Below are 20,197 nucleotides of genomic sequence, written 5' to 3' on the forward strand. Positions count from 1 at the left end.
AAAACAGCTCGCCAAAGCAAACGTTATCTGAACACGTGTTGAATAACCTGTTTGACGCTCATGGTATTTTCATGTTTTCGTATTTCTTCAGTTTGTGTGGTCGCTTGGGCATGTTATTGGAAAACAGATTAGATATCTGATCGCATTGAAAACATGGATGGCATTATAATATTCCTATCCAAGAAGCTAGTTAACCGGTCATGCTTTATAACATGTGTTCATCCTTAAGCCTCTTGATATTACGTTACATGGTGCTAAAACAACTCAATTTTTATTCTAGAATTTTTACAGTATATGCACAGACCAGGACAATGTGAATTCGATGAGACACCTGCTCAGAAGGAAAATAAGTAGAAGAATAAGTAGAAGAAAAAGAATAAGAAAAAAATGAAAAAGCAAAAGCAGATAAAAGAAGAAAAAAGAAGAAGAAGAAGAAGAAGAAGGAGAAGGAGAAGAAAGGGAAGAACAAACAAGGGAACCAGAAAATAACAAGGAGAGAAGAAGAAGAGAAGGCGAATTTTAAAAAGAAGAAGGATGAGCGAAAGTAGAATCAGGAGGAGATGACGGATATGAAGAGGAAGAAGGAAAAAATGTTTTATAGCTTTTTGTAAATACACCACTTTTTACCTCAGTAATATTTATTTTTCTTTTATCATCCCCTGCAAATCTTTGATGGCTTCGTTTCAAATTTTCCATTGTGGAATATCATTTTTTCCTTGTCCGTGCATCTGGATTCTTTTTGTAGCTTCACTGATTCATATCCATGCTCCAGGAAATTAAGATATAGTTAAAAGTATCAAAAACCAAAGAGCATTTAGTTCATATCTGGAATATATTTACCGGGGTAAAATCATAATTTTATTTACTCTTTGTGCATTTACAGTTATTTTTTTTTGTTCGTCAACATCATTATAATTATACCTTTGAAAGGGGCAATTTATCTTTGTGTGCTCTAATATCCTTCAAGGATTTCTCGAAAATATCCTCGGGTGACATCTTTATCCACCTCGCACCTTTATATCTCACTGTCTTGTCAGATTTCCTCGTCTTTCTCTCCATCTCATTTGAATCTCACAAGGGATCGCATCTTCTTTTTTCTCTCTCTCCTCTGTTTGTTTTGCGGATGAATGCAGAGTATTTTCACACACTTGAATGTTTGAGACAGTAAACACGGGGCTTCCTTCATGCAAGCCGCAAAAAGAGGACCGCTAAAAGATAAAGTGCTATACCCTCGTGTAGAATATGTCTGAAGTTCAGAGCTTCTAACCGCCACGGCCGAATTTAGAACAATCTTCAATTAAAAAAAAAGAAAAATCCTGGTCGTCAATATTGAATGAGATGTTGTGTGAAACCCGAGTGGGTGTGTGTTACGACATGTGTGAGTGTGTGTGTGTGTTTGTGTATGCTACGGCAAGGGTGAGTGTGTGTGTGTTTGCAGAAAACTCATGACAAGTTTGCGAGAGGTTGAATTTAATTCTTTGATAGGGTACCCAGGTATGGATCGAGGATTTCGGAGCGGGAGGAGAATTCTTTTCACTAGCTATAGTAAAAGAAGAATAAAAATAAGCATCATTCAAAATCATCATCCAACACATTTTCTCGAAGTAAAATTGACAGGCAAAAAGTGTGTAAAAATCCTCAACAATGTGAAGAGATGTAGACACATAGCAAAAGTGTGTGAGAGAGAGGGGGGTGGTTATGGAAACACACAATGACCCCCCCTCACACACGCGCGCGCGCACACACCCACACACCCTCGTCTACCCAGAACAGGGAATACAATGACTCTCCTGCTCCTCGAACACGTGACGAAGAAAAACAAAGGAAGACACTTGAAACTTGACAGGCTCGGGAATGATCTTCCCGCCCTTAAGCAAACATTTACCAATCAATGCCAAATTGTCATGGGCATATATCCTTTGCATTTGGGGGAGGGGTAGCTTGCTCCATCCACCTATTACACTTGATTTTAGTATACGCATGTCTGACACGTGATCTCAGTGTAAATGTTCCTGATGCGATTAGAAGATTAAAGACCCAGACCGGACCCAAAAATGAAACTGACAAATCATATAATAATTCGAAAGCTTATAAACACAGAAATGCAAGCTTTTATGAATTTGCACCACTTACAAGCTGAGTATTTTGCGTGAGAATAGCTCCAATTATCGGGCTTCGAGAATAGACTTTCATGTACATGTTATCACCGGTCTCGAGAAAATGAAATCATGTTGTGTTAGAAGCATTGTGATTTCTTTTTTTTGTACACACAAAAAAAATGTTTCCGCTTTTCAGATTACGTATTTTAATTTCTTCAATACTATCACAAAAGAGATGACATAAATATCTTTTCCTGCAAGCTTGAATTGATGAAATCTAAAGCTTCTGAATACGTTTAATACCATATTTTAATTTCCGCTTATTTGGCGCAGCTTTCCGATTCATCTGCATTCAAAATATGTGTTCCAACTTTTCCTGACATAGCAAATTAGGCCCAATAAGAGCCAAGTATAGAAATCACAAACAGAATTTACTAAAAAGAACCATCCGTTTGAGCACTAAATAATTTCCATTGCCATTTTTCTGCAAATTAAAAAAAAACGAGTCAGAATCTGAAAAGCAGAAAAATTAGTATTTATTTCTGCCTACAAACCAATGGCATCAACACATCATGACGTCACGGTCTCGAGGCTAGTAAAAGCAATTACAAGAAAGTCTATTATCGAAGCCCGATAATTGGAGTTTACCTAAGCAAAATGCTCAGCTAGTATGCGGTGAAAATGCATAAAGCTTGCATTTCTGTCTTAAGTAGTTTATAAGCTTTCGATTGGAATATGATTTGTCAATTTTATTTTGGGGTCCAGTCTGGGTCTTTAATTGTAAATCGAGGGGTCGAAGAACTCAAATGTCTTAACACCCTATCTGTCATTTTCGCCTTTTTCTCTCTCTCTTTCTCTCTCTCCTCCTCTCTGATAACACCGTTCTGCTTGCCCATTTTACATAAACAGATGTATACATTGTGCAGATAGATTTCAATAAAAAAATAGAATTGAGAGATGAGATGAGAGTAGAGGAGAGAAAGAGGGAGAACAACCAAATAGGTAGGGGGAAAAGGGTGAGGTAAAGCGAAATAGGGAGGAGAAAAATGATAGTAAATCATTATTTTCTTTTATCTATATATTTTCATTTCAAAGGTACCTGACCACAATAATGATAATAGGAAAATAATGATGATGAAGATGATGATAGTGAGGGTGAGGATGATGATGATGATGAGAATCAGTGGCGTACCGTGGGTCATGACATTGAGGGGGCACCAGCAAAAAAATAGTCACTTAATGAGCGCGCGAAGCGCGCTCAGTTGCCAGGTATAACGACCTAATAGAGACATTTTAAGGACAGTGCCATTATCATTGGATCCACACATTCCTGAATCAATGAATTTGTTTATTTGATCATCTCAATGATCAAATAATGCGAGCGCGAAGCGTGAGCTGAAAATTTTTGACATTCAAACCTAAAAAGGGACAATATGATCATATTTTTGTAATCATGATTCGTACCTGTCTCGCTAAACAATTTTTGTATATATTGACCCCTAACGGAGATTTTAAGGACTATATTTTAGGAATCCATTAAGAGTATACATATCTCTCCATAGTCATCTAATGCGAGTGCAAAGCGCTTGCTGATTTTGTTAGAATTACATCTAAACACAAGCACTTGCAGTAATTATTGTAATCATGATTAACATACGCATCTCACTAATCAAATATTGCGAGCGCGAAGCGCGAGCTGAAAATTAAGGAAATTTAGACCTGAAGATGGGCATTCTCAGGCTTGTTTGTAGGAAATCAATAAGATCATACCTATTTCACGAACCAAATGATGCGAGCGCGAAGTGCGAGCTGAAATTTTTTGATATTCAGATCAGAAAAAGAGACATTTTAAGGCCTGATTTAAGTCCATGGAGAGCAGATATATCTCACCAATCCACTAATGCGAACGTAAGCACGGACATGAAATCTTTTATATTAAGACCTTAAAGGGCAATCACTTTAAGTTGTCAGGAAAAAGAAGCGTATGTCACTATATAAAACAATAATAACACGAAGTGGGAGGAAATATATTTGGTGTATATTGACTTGAAACGGGATTATATATCTCGTTAAACAGACAATGCGAGCACCAGGAATAATGAGGGCATAGGCCCTGAGCAAATGTTTCATGAAGTTATTGAAAATGTTTTTATGTAATATAACATAACGATAGATAAATGGTTTATTAAAAATCAAGACATAATCGCGGCTAAGGCCGAATTGCGATGTATAACGAGGTTATAATGATAAAAAAATAACATAACATAATTATAATATAACATTATGATGAACAATAATTTCTTTCCCACTACGTTTCTCTTCCTTTCTCCCTCTTTTTCTCCTTTTACCCGTTTTTTTTCTGTCAGCCGAATGGGGGGGGGCACGTGCCCCCCATGCCACCCCCCGTAGTTACGCCACTGATTGAGAATTATAAGTATGCTACTATAGTGAAAATAAAGTAATTGTTAAACATTTTGAACAATGTATGATTTTTCTCATCATCAATTTCATCATCTTTGAAAGTTACAAAAGTATAGCATTGTCTCATTTACAAAAGGTTTGTAAGAAATATTGAAAATAACAAATTTCAAATACATCTCCAGAATAAGAGATACACTTGGGAGCAATGAACTGCATATCTATCCCACTCTCTTTCTCTTCATTTTCTTCTCCCCCCCCCCCCCCCCTCTCTCTCTCTCCCCCCTTCTTTCTGTGACCAAGGAGCACGCTCGTATCAAAACCGCAATATTTTACTTTCACCTCCCTCTTCAAACACCTGGGTACTCAGACAATCATTTGTTTTCCTTCGCCAACAGAACTTCTAAATACACTCGCGTCCTCACCGCATACACACGAGCACACACACACACTTTACGCTCACATCCACATACTCAACCCCGCGGACCCACTCGGTCACAAACACTCCATTTTTTTGTTACACTCATAAACATCCACAGAAACAACATCCTCATGCATAAGCACACCCACATACTCTCACACACACTCTCTCTCTCTTCCGTGCACACGCACCCACACAAATACGAACCCTCTCTTAAGGCCACCGCACACCTTACGACTGTTCGCGATCCGATTTTGGAACAAATCGCATTTTGCTAATTTTCTGAAAATGTGAATGGAACATATCGTTTTATTTGAGGTTAAAATTAATTGAAAGAATACTAATATAACAATTTTGAAAGATTGCAAGCCTTTATTATGGAGTAAAGGCCAAATTAGTTTCAAATCGTAACCAATCGTACGACTGCTATGACGTCATTACGACTAGATATTAAATTTGCTTTTATTCTAAGAAGGATGATAGCATAGTCACAGATTTGAATATAGGTATGCGTATACGATGATTTAGAACATTACACAGTAATTTTTTCCAAGTCTCAATATTAGCATCAAATTCTACTACGTTTTATTCTGAAATCTGGTCGCAGACCAATCGTAAGGTGTGCGGTCGCATTTATACACATTAAGACTTAAAGGGATTGTCCAGGCTGGAGACATTTATATCTCATTAAAGGGGAAGTTCACCCTGACAAAAACTTTATTGTAAAAATAGCAGAAAAAATAATAAAAAATATTGCCGAAGGTTTGAGAAAAATTCATAAAATAATTAAAAAGTTATTAGAATTTCAATTATTTGATTTGTGACGTCATATGCGAGCAGTATTCCTACATAACGAATGGTAAAAAATCAATAAAATGTCATTTTCTCAGAAAATTGAAAATGGTTTTCACTGTACCTTTTGTATATCAATAGACAAATTATTTCACACCCGATCATGAATAGAAAACAAAATTAAGTCATCAGGAACCATGCAAAATTTGAAATTCATGCATTTTATATTATATAACACATGGGGCAGCTGCTCGTTTATGACGTCACAAATCCAAAACTTTGAACTCTAATAACTTTCTTACTCTTTAACGAATTTTCCTCAAACCTTCACCAATATTTTTTACTACTTTTTCTGCTATTTTTGCAACAAAGTTTTCTTCAGGGTGAACTTCCCCTTTTAATAAAGTAAAATTCTTATAGCAAAATGCTGAAAATTGATCAAAGTCGGAGAGCAAATAACGAAGTTATTGTGTGTTAAATATTTGCATTATTCCGTTGAAACATTTCTAGGCATGTCTTCATGAAGATTCATAAGGTGGGCTGATGATGTGACATCCCCACTTGTTCTTTTGTATTTTATTATATGAAATCAGGTTAATTCAAAAAAAATCTACCAAGAACTAAAACAATTGGATTGACAACTGATTTAGTGCAGTGGTTATTGCCGCAATTTATTTCATCATAATGGAGACACATTATTTACACATGTGTGAAAAATGAAACAATCATGATTTCATGTAATAACATAAGAAAGTGGGGATGTGACATCATCAGCCCATCTAATGAATATTCATGACGATGTGCATATAACTGTTTACTCAAAATAATGATGAATTTTAAACTTCAATAACTTCGTTATTTATTATCCGATGTTTATGAAATTTTCAGCATTTTGCTCTGTGAATTTTAATCTATTTAATATTTAGATAAAAAGATTTTCAGCCCGGACCATCCCTTTATATTTGCAACCTAATGCAACATGGGGCAGCAATTTTATTTTAGAGGGCGCAATCTCGTACCTTAAGTGAAAAAGGTGCAAAAATTGAACATCTTTTGCAAGCAAAAACATCTGATTGGACCATACAAAATGCAATTTTACACCTTTCAGCAGTTTAGGGTGCAAAAATTTTTACTTCAGAAGAGGTGCAATTTGCGGCTCCCCTACAGAGTACAACTGTGCATCATTTTTTTTTAACATAGTATACATGCTAAAAGATTAACTCTTTCTAACTACGTCTATCAAGGAGCAAAAAAACCCAAACATCTAGGGTGAAAATTAGCGGACGAAAAGGGAGCCCCCAGTGTTGAATTTGAAAGGGTGCAAAATTGCATATCTTTTAAGAGTCTTTACCCTCTAACACAAAATATATAGCTGAGTTACGCCTTCAACTGAAAATAACAAATATTATTGAAACATAAAAGTTTGGAACAATAAATTGCCACAATATATTGATTATGAATTTTAAAAATGGATGTGAATAGTCAATGTTTTTTTCTTTTCCCCTAGGCAAGGGGACGGGGTTCCGAATATTTTTGGAAAAAGCGTATTGACAGAGCTTTGATTATTTTCGTGTCCCCCCCCCCTTGGACTTATGGGTTATATAGCAAACAAAGTCTCCAAACTAATGTGAAAAGCGACAGCATTTGTCAGAGATGATTATCTTCATAATTTAACGAATTTCGAGACACATAAGACGATCCCATTTCTTATCTCAAAAAATATTCGGACAAAGAATCCTCCATGAATCTTATTAAATCTTTCTTGTCTTTTAAATCCTCTCAACGTTCAATCACAATTCTTCCTTGATTTAATCACAAGTCAACGTGGTCAAGTCGGAAACGCTGAAGATGAATTACAGACATCTTATACACGCGCAATCTAATGACATCTCGGGGAAAATTAAAAAAGAGCAATAAATGCGTTTAAAATGGAAGGATATCATACTAAATGTTACGAGATCAAAAAGGTTGATTTCATAGGAGTATCGGCTTTGATGACAGGTGATTAAAGGATTCAGTGGTGTGAATTCCAGATCGGGAGGTGGTAATATTGGGAATGATTGAAAATTCTGCGGTCTTTTGGTTGCGGGTGGTGTGGGAGATACGCGATCGGGGAAAAGGCTGATGTGTTTATTATAGGGAAAAGCGCGCAGACAGTGACTGAGATAGAAAATGGTAGAGACATTTACACGCATTGCTTTCAGAAGACCACATGACCGTAGGGCATGCCTGACATACAAATAAAGAAAGTATGTACCAAACTATATCCTTTATTTCGTTTGTAAAGTGTGAATATTATAAATCAAAGACACTTACATAATAAGGATAAACTTTGCCGCTGGTGAAGATTGAGCAAGACAATTATTCATCGGATACGAGATATCTGGTAAAAGTCGAATTCTCGGGAGTAATACTAACCCACATGTTGAACATATATCGGATTGATAATGGGGGAAGCATCTTTATTTAAAAAAAACATATAGGCCTACTTAGTTAATTTCTAAGAGAATATTTCCGCAGTTGGTTTTATTTGAGAAGTTCGCTGGTTTGATATAGTAGACCTCCCCCTCCTCCTCCTTATCGATAAACAAACAAAATAAATATTTCGTTTTCCAAATTATGAACCTAGAAGTATTGCCGGGCATGTATTCCAATTATACCCCATTAATTGTTGAAAGTGTCATAAAAATATTTCTTGTATATTCGGTAGCATATTCACATCATTTTTTTCTGGTGCATTTAAGTGATAATACATTTACTTGAGACCAAAGACATGCTCTGAAGAAACTGAAACCACTTCTCAGAAGTGATTTGCGGAGTCATCTAATGTACGACATTCATGCAGGTTTTTAAGAAAAGAAAGAGAAGCACATCTGAAGGGGTTTCTTCGCCCATGATTCACAAATTAGGTGGCCGAAATCACATTGTTTTTAGTCTGTCAAAAGATGGCGCTATGCGAAAGTCACAGCACCTTTATTGTCGTCAACAAGTCCTGTGTTACTTTAATATATTCAAATGTGAAGGATAATGGGCATTAGAGAAAAAAATCGGATGTCGAAAAACCTGGTATTTCAGCTAGAAAATCCATATGAGCTACTTAAAATGCATAGGATGATTTAAAAAAATGTATTTTGATGTGTGTAATATAGGATAACTCCATTTTTTTTTTTCAAAACTGGGATAGTTCTGAGTAAATCCATGCAAGATGGACAATGAGAATTCAATATTGATACTAAAGATATAAGATCTAAAAGTACTTACCTTAATCGTCTTTATTCCTCTTTCTAAGTAAAGCACCTTGCAATTCGGTAGGTGTAACGGGGATCATTTGCTGAGGATATTTACTGCATAGGGGGAAAAGAACGAAGGGTTGAAAATTATACGAGCATGGATTTATTGTAGCTCCATATGGTATGACACATACCCCCCCCCTCCTCCTCCTCGAAGAGCCTCAGTCTTGTCATATCTAAATGGATGCTCTGGACTGAAAATATTTGTATCTAAATAAATAGAGCAAAATCGTCAAAATCGGATGACAAATAAAAAGTCGTAGAATTTTAAAGTTAACCGCAATATTTTTTGAAAACAGTTATATGCACTTAGTCATGAATATTCATTAGGTGGGCTGATGGTGCCATATCCCCATTTCCTTTTTTCTTATGTTATTACATGAAATCATAGTTGTGTCATTATTTCATACATGTGTGAATGATATGTCTCCCTAATAATGAAATATGTTGCCGCAATGTATATCTAATGCATTAAATAAGTTGTCAATGCAATTTTATTAGTTCTTGGAGGAAGAAATTTGAATAAACCTAATTTCATATAATAAAATACAATAGAACAAGTGGGGATGTGACGTCATCAAGTTTCTTATTGAATATTCATGAAGAAATGCCAAGAACAGTATTGTTTCACAGGAAAATTCACAAATTTTAAAATGTCATAACTTTGTTATTCCTTATCCGATTTTGATCAAATTTTCAGTACTCTGTTTGTCTGAATTTGTCTGAATCTGTTTGAATCATATTTACTTCAGCCTGGAGTACCCCTTTAAAATATCCTATTTTATTGCAGTATTCCATGTTCATTTCACATCCCCATCCGTAGACTGATCGAGAAGCGGGAGACAATGATTGATGTCACGGGTCGCGTTCCCGGCAAAGGAAACTCGAGATTGATACATCCATTGGGTAAATACGAGAGCGATACGGGCGAAAAAGAAAAAATGATTTCAGTTTCAGCTCATGCCTGCATTATTGATTGCAATTTCCATCTTTCAATGTCGCCCCCCCCCAATTTCTGAGACTTTCGGGGCGAAATCAAATCGTGAAATTGTGATCACAGATGAATATAATATTATTATACACGTTTGATTTCGCCATCGTATGTGGGATGGCGTATCAGATTAATATTATTGCACAATCTTAATGTTAATCAATGTTAATTCTCCCGCCTGGCAATTTCTGTTGCTATATCTTAATCCCCTTCTCGCTAACTCTCTCGGCTTCAATTATGGGGCAGCAAACCCCCCCCCCAAAAAAAATATATATATACATATTATTTTCTTACCTTTCATTACGCAGTATTTAAAAGCATTACAAAGCACTCTAAAAACATTAAATCTGCATTAAAAAATTCACTAAAAGACAAACTGCTGATTTTTTTTTCTTAAACCGCACTCCAGAGCAAAATTCTGTATTATAATTTTGTTGCGCATGAAACGTCTGGGCAGTTAATTAACTTTTGCCACCCCCTATCCGAAACCTGGATCGACACCTCCCCCCCCCCTCTCCCAATCTCACTTTCTTCCGCCCTCCCTCTTCTCTCCCTATATACCACCCCCCCCCCCTCCTCTCAAATCCATGTGAAATCAAAATATGCACATTCATTAGGACATAGATCCTTTTTTATTATCATTATTCCAACGTGGAATAAGAACAGGATGCTAATCTTCAGTATCTTGTGCACAATCCGCTGCTTCAATCATCGCCTCTCATGAGAGAAAAAGAAGCATTCCAACATCCTCTTTCATTTCAGATGGATTTGTAATGCCTTTCCATTTTGGAATTAGCATCTTCATCACGATCGTGTATGCATGAGAAATGTAGATCTGGTGGTTTAAGAAGGGATACTATTCATCCTTGTTTTTTCTCTGATTGGAACGTATCAGAAAGTACATACAATTCGTTAATGAGCATATTTATTCTAAGAAGTTGGGAAATTCATATCTGTAATCAGATAACAAAGTGTTTTCATCAACAACTTTTCGATCTGGTCTCAGATGGTTAAAGGAGAATTAAACGATTGGAAAAAGATAGCTTGTGTGAAAACAGAAAAAACAAAGAAACAGATCAACGAAAGTTTGAGAAAATTCGGATAAATAATGAGAAAGTTAAGAGCATATGAATATTGTGATCACTAATGCTATGGAGATCTTCAATTTAGCAATGCGACAAAGATCTGTGATGTCACGTCTTGTGAACAACTTTCCCCATTACTTTAGTTAGTATATATTTCACTTCAATTGCCTCTTTTATCACATCTATCAGTAGATCATGTGTTTTCTCTATAGGAGAGCATGTAATACAGACTTTTAAAGAATACATCATGGGTAAAGACTTTATATCACCATAAAAAATCAACCAAAAAGAGACATTGTGAGGGTATTTCATAGTCCATCAAACAGAAAGTTGTTCACATGTGACATCACACATCCTTGTCGTATTGCCAATGGGAAGATCTCCATAACATTAGTGCGTGCAATATCCAAATACTCATTTGGATATTTTCATACTTTCTCATTATATGTCCGATTTTTCTCAAACTTTCTTTGTTCTTATTCTTTGATTTTTCTCTTTCCATACAAGCCTAAAGGTTTACGCCAATGTTTATGTCTGATCATAAAATTTGATTAAATTGTTAAAAGTCTCGGGATGAAATAGGGAAAATAATTGAAAATGCCTCCTCTTATACGAGCTGGAAAAAAATTGCATCAATATTATGTGCAACATTGAGATCACACGAAAAGCGGCAGACAACTATTTCATGCCAGCATTATCGTAAGTTTTTGCTTTTGATTATGTGAGGGATTACATGTATAACCCAAAAGTGGATGTACTCGTTACGCAGTACGATAACGTTTTACTCAACACTCAACATGCATATTGAGAGGTTGAAAAGGCGCCAACATAATATCTTGTGAATTTGGCGTAATGATATGTGAATATTCCTCCATAAGAAACTACTTTTTAAGTTAAAGATAATTTCCTATAAAAACTTCACAATCGCTTTTTACCAAATATCTAAGATTTTCAATTCAACCTTTTTAAAGTGAAATTCCTATATCCGGTATGTATCGAATATTTCAATATGAATAGTTTCAATATGTATGGTTGTAACCGATTTCGGTGTCGCTCAAAAAAATAAGGTTTACCCAATATTGGGTAAAATGGTTACATGCATGTTGGTTGGGTAAAAAGATACCAAATATTTTGTAAATCTTACACAATGTTGCGTTGAAATAGCCAAATATACAGTAGAATAAAAAAAAAACCAGCAAACATGCATGCTCCCTTCATGCCCCTTCTACCCAATAATAATAATGGTATTTTATTCAAAGACTGTTCGCAGCAAGAGCTGAATTGTACAGAACTTTTACATAACAAGTGGAATGCCTCTGGCCGTCTCACCTGCATCACGCGGTTCAATATAGCAGCAGTGCTGACTTTGCATACTACTCTAACTCGCACAAGATGTTCAGTGATACATGGTTACTCTTATGTCCTCTTTTTATGAACTAGACCAATAAACTTACAGAGATATGATGGTTATTCAACAAAAAAACCCAACATGGCCAAAGTTCATTGACCTTACATGACCTTTGACCTTGATCATGTGACCTGAAACTGGAACAGGATGTTCAGTGATACTTGATTACTCTTATGTACAAGTTTCATGAATCAGATCCATAAACTTTCAAAGTTATGATGGTAATTCAACAGATACACCCAATTCGGCTAAAGTTCATTGACCTTTGACCTTGGACATGTGACCTGAAACACGCACAGGATGTTCAGTGATACTTGGTTACTCTAATGTCCAAGTTTAACGAACTAGACCAATAAACTTTCAAAGTTATGATGGTAATTCAACAGATACCCCCGATTCGGCCAAAGTTCATTGACCCTAAATGACCTGTGACCTTAATCATGAGACCTGAAACTTGCACAAAATGTTCAGTGATGCTTGATTACTATTATGTCCAAGTTTCATGAATCAGATCCATAAACTTTCAAAGTTATGATGGGAATTCAACAGATATCCCCAATTCGGCCAAAGTTCATTGACCCTAAATGACCTTTGACCTTGATCATGTGACCTGAAACTTGCACAAAATGTTCAGTGATGCTTGATTACTATTATGTCCAAGTTTCATGAATCAGATCCATAAACTTTCAAAGTTATGATGGGAATTCAACAGATATCCCCAATTCGTCCAAAGTTCATTGACCCTAAATGAACTTTGACCTTGGTCATGTGACGTGAAACTCATGCAGGATGTTCATTGATACTTGATTAACCGTATGTCCAAGTTTCATGAACTAGGTCCATATATTTTCTAAGTTATGATGACATTTCAAAAACTTAACCTCAGGTTAAGATTTCGATGTTGATTCCTCCAACATGGTCTAAGTTCATTGACCCTAAATGACCTTTGACCTTGGTCATGTGACATGAAACTCTAATAGGATGTTAAGTAATACTTGATTAACCTTATGGCCAAGTTTTATTAACTAGGTCCATATACTTTCTAAGTTATGATGTCATTTCAAAAACTTAACCTCAGGTTAAGATTTGATGTTGACGCCGCCGCCGCCGCCGCCGCCGCCGCCGCCACCGCCGCCGCCGCCGCCGTCGCCGTCGCCGTCGGAAAAGCGGCGCCTATAGTCTCACTTTGCTTCGCAGGTGAGACAAAAAACAGCATTAAACATAACAGTATCAAAATAGAATTATAAAAATACACAAAGCATAAAAAATCTACTATCATTAATACTTTGGGGGTTAATATGAATCAACAGAATATTTTCAAATATAAGTAACTGCAGAGGTTTTAAATTTTGCTTAAGATATAGTACATGTATACGAGAAAGCGGATTGGAAGGATTTATGATGTAAGTGAATTGGATTGGATACATTTGACTTGAGGATATCGAGATTTTGAATTAGTGACGTATTCAGAGTAATAGGAGAAATGGAAGAATGGACCCAATATTGGATAACAATTTTAGTCAGTGTTTTAGAGTGCATAATGCAAAATTGAAGACGACAGCATTTGAAATGAAGAGTAAAAGTGACAAGGAGTGCCAAATTTTCCAACATTACCTGCTGGTATGCAGTGTTACTACAGTAAATATTTAAGTTAATAAGTGCAACTGTGGCACAATGACAGATGTGTCATTAACGAAGTTACCTTGAGAAAGAAAAGACATGGATATTACATAAAGTTATAAACATTCCAAATCAAGGATCAATTAACTTTTTGATTTCCTTTCCGGATAGACCTTTTTCACAACTTCGCATTTGTTATTTCGATATTCGGTTCGTGCAACCATCTCGTGATTCATGGCTAGGCGTCTTGCCGAATCAATAATATCGCAAAAACATCGAGTCCTTCACCTTCATGATCATAGAAAAGCATGTCAAAGAGATATGCCCTGTCCAAAACAATGTTATAGTCCTTAATTTCAATTTCTTTTCTATTCGCCTTTGATAGTGATATATGAACAGAGAACAGTATTGTTCATCCCTTTGATCTCAACAAGTAACATAGTTTTATCTTGATAACTATCTTGATAGCTCACTATAACAAAAGCAAATAGCCGACGCTCGTTTACCAACAGATTAAGAATTAGCATTACTTCTCCACGATTATGATGATACAGTTTATCATCTAAATGTCATGTATATTTACAACCTCTTTATGCTTACGCATGCTAATGACGTCCCTTCATGTATTTCATTACGGAAGAAGTTTTTATATCTGGTGGTCTGTAACCACAACGATCTCGTAAGTTGTACTACGTCGTCTTGCTATGCGGCAAACCTAAGCCTAAACCGCCAAACACTCACTGCGTGTGTGTGTGTGTGGGGGGGGGGGTAGCAACGAGATGGGTAGAGTGCATGGACGAAAAACTCTCCCCAAAGATAGGGGCTGATCCAGGATTTTCCCCCGGAAAATTTGACAAGCAAAAAAAAAAAAGTTATCACCCAAAATGTAAATATATCGATATATTTCGAACTTCAATGATAGGATCCTACATGTGTTATTTCGATTTTAAATTATGTATTTTTTTCATCATAAAAGACCACAAATAGTAGGGGATACATTTGATATTGTGCCGCCCCCCCCCCCCCCATTCAAAATGGTAGGAGGACGCGTCCCTCTGTCCCACTGGGATTTCTGCTAATGGTAGAGTGCTCAGTCATTATAGTTTGATATTTGATAGTGCCACTCGCTGATGAGGCATTGTTGCAGCTAAGAAGAATTATGTTGTCACGTGTATAGAAATACCTCTATGATTACCTGAACACTCATGAATCAAGTGTATATAGACGAAAAAATGCATCAGTAAAGAATACATCAGTAGCGAATACATTTTTAAGGACGAAATTCTCCACAAACGCAGCCCCGTGAACAACAGCCAACGCAATCGAATAGCCCTTTTGCGCGTGCTAGGACGATACCCTCCTTCGACTTGATGGTTTTCTCGACATTATTATGTATTGTGTGTGTGTATATATATATATATATATATATATATATATATATATATATATATACGCTTTGTTAATAATACGTTCGCTACTGTTTCCGGTGTTCTCCGTTCCGTGGCATAAAGAAGTCCCAAATGCACATAAATGTATTGTAAATGCCCGTCAAATGACAATGAACAGCTTTGAGGTCTTTGTCGCAAGTGGGTGATCCGGAGCAACCGTTTCTTCCTAAGTTTCGGAGCTGACGAAAACTTACAAATCTCTCAAAAACGAAACTGACTGTTACAAAAAAGAAGAATCAAGACTTTTTGGTCGTTCATTGTCAAGGAGGATATTTGACAGCACATCTATGTTCTTGAGTCCGTCGTTGAGCGAAAGCTCCTTAATCGTAATCCCCGATTATGACTCTCGTATAATATGTGAACGAATGATATAAAGGGCATTGATTCAAAATGGAAATGGGTGTCATTAGTATACAGTAGCAATAGTAAAATAGAAGAACATGCATTCATGGCCTATCTATAACCTCATATCTGTAGTAGATGTAAATGTGTCGCTACAATCTCTACTACTTCCGTGCCCTAAGTAATGCATCCCCGTCTTCTTTCGCTTTATCGTCTCCAATTCAACTTCATTGATCGGGCTTATTCTGGCGGCTATTTTCGAATTCATTGTGACAAGAAGACAAGCGGAGAGATAGAAAGAAAAGGAGACGGAGAGAGAAAGTAGAGAGAAGGGGAGAGAGGGAGAGAAATAAGGATTGCTTCAGAGTCTCAATTTCTACTTACGAGTTCTCCTTTTGGAGAAGTGTAGATTGATTTCAAGCAACAATTGATGGTCTAGGCAAGGTTGTATATAACGAACAAAATCTGATGGAAGTAGAATATAATGAGCACCCATCGACTGGCCTGATCATAATACTTCCACCCTGTTCACATTCAAAACGTAAGACTGTTCTTGTTAAGAGTGCCAGCGGGTGGCAACCCTCCGAGCAGCTAACATCACCCTCAAATCACGAAGAGGTGCCCAAACTCACACAATAGGCATGATAGGCCTAACTTAATACAACTGGTGTAATTTCGGAAAAAGGAAGCGAAATCAGCCTGATAGTTCGGGGGTGCCTTCACCTCACAAAGTTCAATTTGACTATTCGGTGTGCTTATACTTCCATTGTAGCAGATATAACTCTGTCATTGCCCCTCTGCAAACCAGTGATGGTGTATTTTGTATCGATGGCCCAGATAAAATCAACAATACCACTGAATGAGATTCGGTACATCGTAGAATCGCTACATCGAGAATGATTGAATCACTCAGTTGAAAGCCCGGGGGCACTTACATTGACGAGTGGATACCATGCGCGACCCCCCCCCCAAAAAAAAAAAAAAAATCACGTAAAAAGGATGTCTTTTTCAAGATAGGGCACGTTACGTACGTAACGTAATAAGGGTGTCCAAAACATTTAAATAATGAAAAAGGGGTATCTATTTCGCTAGGAAACTTGTTTAGGGTCAAATTTGCGAGGGTAAAAAGACCAAACTATTATATAAAGGATGTACTTTTGCCCCAACAGTCAACACTACGTATTTAGAGTCCTATTTACCCGACGTGTGGGAGGTGGAGCCGTAATAAGCCCAATGATGTAGGCAAAGGTTCAAGTTCAAGTTCAAGTTCAAGTTTATTTTCCATTTCCATTATCAACATTACAAGCAAATACAAATCAAACATACATTATAAATATAGACAGAAACAAATGAAATGTGATAACAATGATTACAAATCGATTACAAGTTACAAAATATTTGTAAAATAGTTTTAACAGAATCTGATATGGAAATGAGGGGATCCACTAAAAAGCATTGCTTGTAGAGCGTGGATCCCCTAAGAAAGTATATCAAACATTTGAGAAATGGGGCTCATTCGCAGGAGTAAATACAATAAGTTAAAATAGAATATTGGAAATAATAACAAGATGGTGAGTGATAGCGAGAAATGATAAAAAGATGACAGAGATACAGGACGATACTAAAAACTAAAAAGAAAACAGACATGATAAAGAATAGAGGGAAGAGAGAAGGAATAAAGTACTGAAAGGGGAGCGAGAGGGAGAGAGAAAGGACAAAGATAAGTAGGGAGGGGGAGGGAGAGAGATGGATGCACACACAGACCGGTAAAACCGACATCCGTGACATTTAATATCGCTGTACTTGTTTAGGGATTCAATTCAGGGAATACTTGCCAAGGGTATCGTTTTGTTTACAATACTTGTTAAGGGTATGGTTTCACACGCCAATACTTGTTAAGGGGTGCATTTTCAGAATATGGAAAATATGTGATTAGGGTGCTTTTCGGCACCCCATGGTCGCGCATGGTACCCACTCGTCGATGGAAGTGGCCCCCGTGGTTGAAAGCCACATTGGGACCATCACTCGTATTCAAGTTCAATGAAAACCGCTCCATCATCAGGAAAAAGAATTCGAATAGATAGAGTCCGAAAATCCGGACCGGTGCCACAGCCCTCCATAACAATGTCTACACATTAAAAAAAATATATACAACGCTGTTTACTATAATTTTATGAACCTTACAATAATTGTTTAAACAGTTTAAACAAGTGTTTACATCTTAAGCAACAAAGTTTAATTTTCAATATCTAATTTTCAATAAATCAAACATGATTGTTTAAACGGTTAAACAAATACTGTAAGGTTCATATAGTAAACAGCGTTGTATAAAATCTTAAACAGCGTTTTTACTGTGTACTGAGGGGACTCCAGACCACAGCTCCGTCTCGCACCACCTCTCACAATGCCTTACATCACCCTCAGAATACCCACGAGGATCTTGTCTTTCTGTGGTGATGATACGACCAAAAATAGATCTTCGGTAAAAGATCGGATTGCAAAGGGAGGAGAGGATAGGCTCCATTTTGGTATTACATTCTATTTCATATCCCGCAACTAGCATATTTTGTTACCCCGATTCTTTGGTTTGTTCATATCATTTTCAACCATTATTATTGCCAATATATCACCGTCGTCATGGTCTTCAGTGGCGTACCTGGAAATGTTGTTACGAGGGGTTTTCGGAAATTTCTTACAACCTCAATAAGAAGTGAACAGCATTGTGATGAGGAGGGGGGGGGGGGTTATTTGACATTGCCCCTTTCCCTAATACGCTACAGCGACCATTATGATCATGTCGTGTGCTAATTCGGGGGGGAGCCTTAGGTATACCAGCCCCCTTTTCTTTTGCCGGTCATTTTTTTTTTTTGGGGGGGGGGGTTGATTAGCCCTTAATTTGCCCCTGGGTCTATGCCGCATTACGAACAATAAATCTTTATCGGTTAAAAATAATGATCAGTGATGACGTCATAATTTTGAGTGAGATGAAAATCTAACATGCTTAAGTTGTAGTCACACCAACGATTCTTTTTTTCAAATCGATCGACAAAGTTATCGTTCCTGGGCTGATTTCACGAAAGGGTCTTTGCAAGGAACGACTTTCTTGTCGCCCATGTATTAGCGTATTTTAGCATCCACTTCCAAGACGCTTTCTGCAACGTTCGGAATCTATTGAAAATGCCCGTGAAATCGCAATGGACAGATTAGAGGTCATTGTCGAAAGTTGGTTGACCGGGACAGCACATCGTCTCAATATTCGAACCGGACAAAAAAAAATGCAAAAAATGTTTTATATGTCCACAGTCCAGGACGTCATTGCTGGGGCCCGTTGCAGAAAGAGTTGCAATCAATCGCAACTCTATATAAAAAATCATGCGCAACTTGATTTTCAACCAATCAACAGCGCGCATTTGGGACTTGCGATTGATTTTTTAGCCTGTGTTTAAACGCAACTCTTTCTGCAACGGGCCCCTGTTTTGATTCACAATTTATTTCGACAAAGGCTGCTTTGTTACGAAAGTCTTTTTAACAAAAAAATTATCTGCAGTATAGAAAGCGTCTGCGATATGGTTGTTAAAATGCTCTGTTATGATGCGCCAATATAGAACGCATTTAAAGGACAAGTCCAACCAAACAAAATCTTGATTTGAATAAAAAGAGAAAAAATCAACCAGCACAACACCGAAAATTTCATTAAAATCGGATGTAAAATAAGAAAGTTATGACATTTTAAAGTTTCGCTTCATTTCACAAAAACAGTTACATGCACATCTCGGTCGGTATGCAAATGAGGGAACTGATGACATCACTCGCTCACTATTTCTTTTGTATTTTATAATGAAATATGAAATATTTTTATTTTCTCATCATTGTCATGTGAAATAAAGTTTTATTCCTCCCTAAACACGTGGAATTCCATTATTTTAACATTTTGCACTTCAGACAAGGAGGTTCTAATCTTCAAATTTGTAAAAATTGAAATACTGTATAATTCAAACAATAAAAAACAAAAGAAATAGTGAGTGAGTGGCATCATCGACTCTCTCATTTGGATGTAAGTGGCTTGTCCATAAAACTATTTTGTTAAAAATAAGCGAAACTTTGAAATGTCATAACTTTCTTATTTTACATCCGATTGTGCTTGTCTGATTTTTCTCTATTGATTCAAATCAACATTTTTTCTGAGGTGGACTTGACCTTTAAAAGTACCTGCAAACATATTGTAATGATCCGTTGAAATAGAACGAACACCATTGCTGATAAAGGATTTAGTATTTTATGCC

This window comes from Lytechinus variegatus, chromosome 12, assembly GCF_018143015.1.
Source record: "Lytechinus variegatus isolate NC3 chromosome 12, Lvar_3.0, whole genome shotgun sequence".
NCBI classification, from domain to species: Eukaryota; Metazoa; Echinodermata; class Echinoidea; order Temnopleuroida; family Toxopneustidae; genus Lytechinus; species Lytechinus variegatus.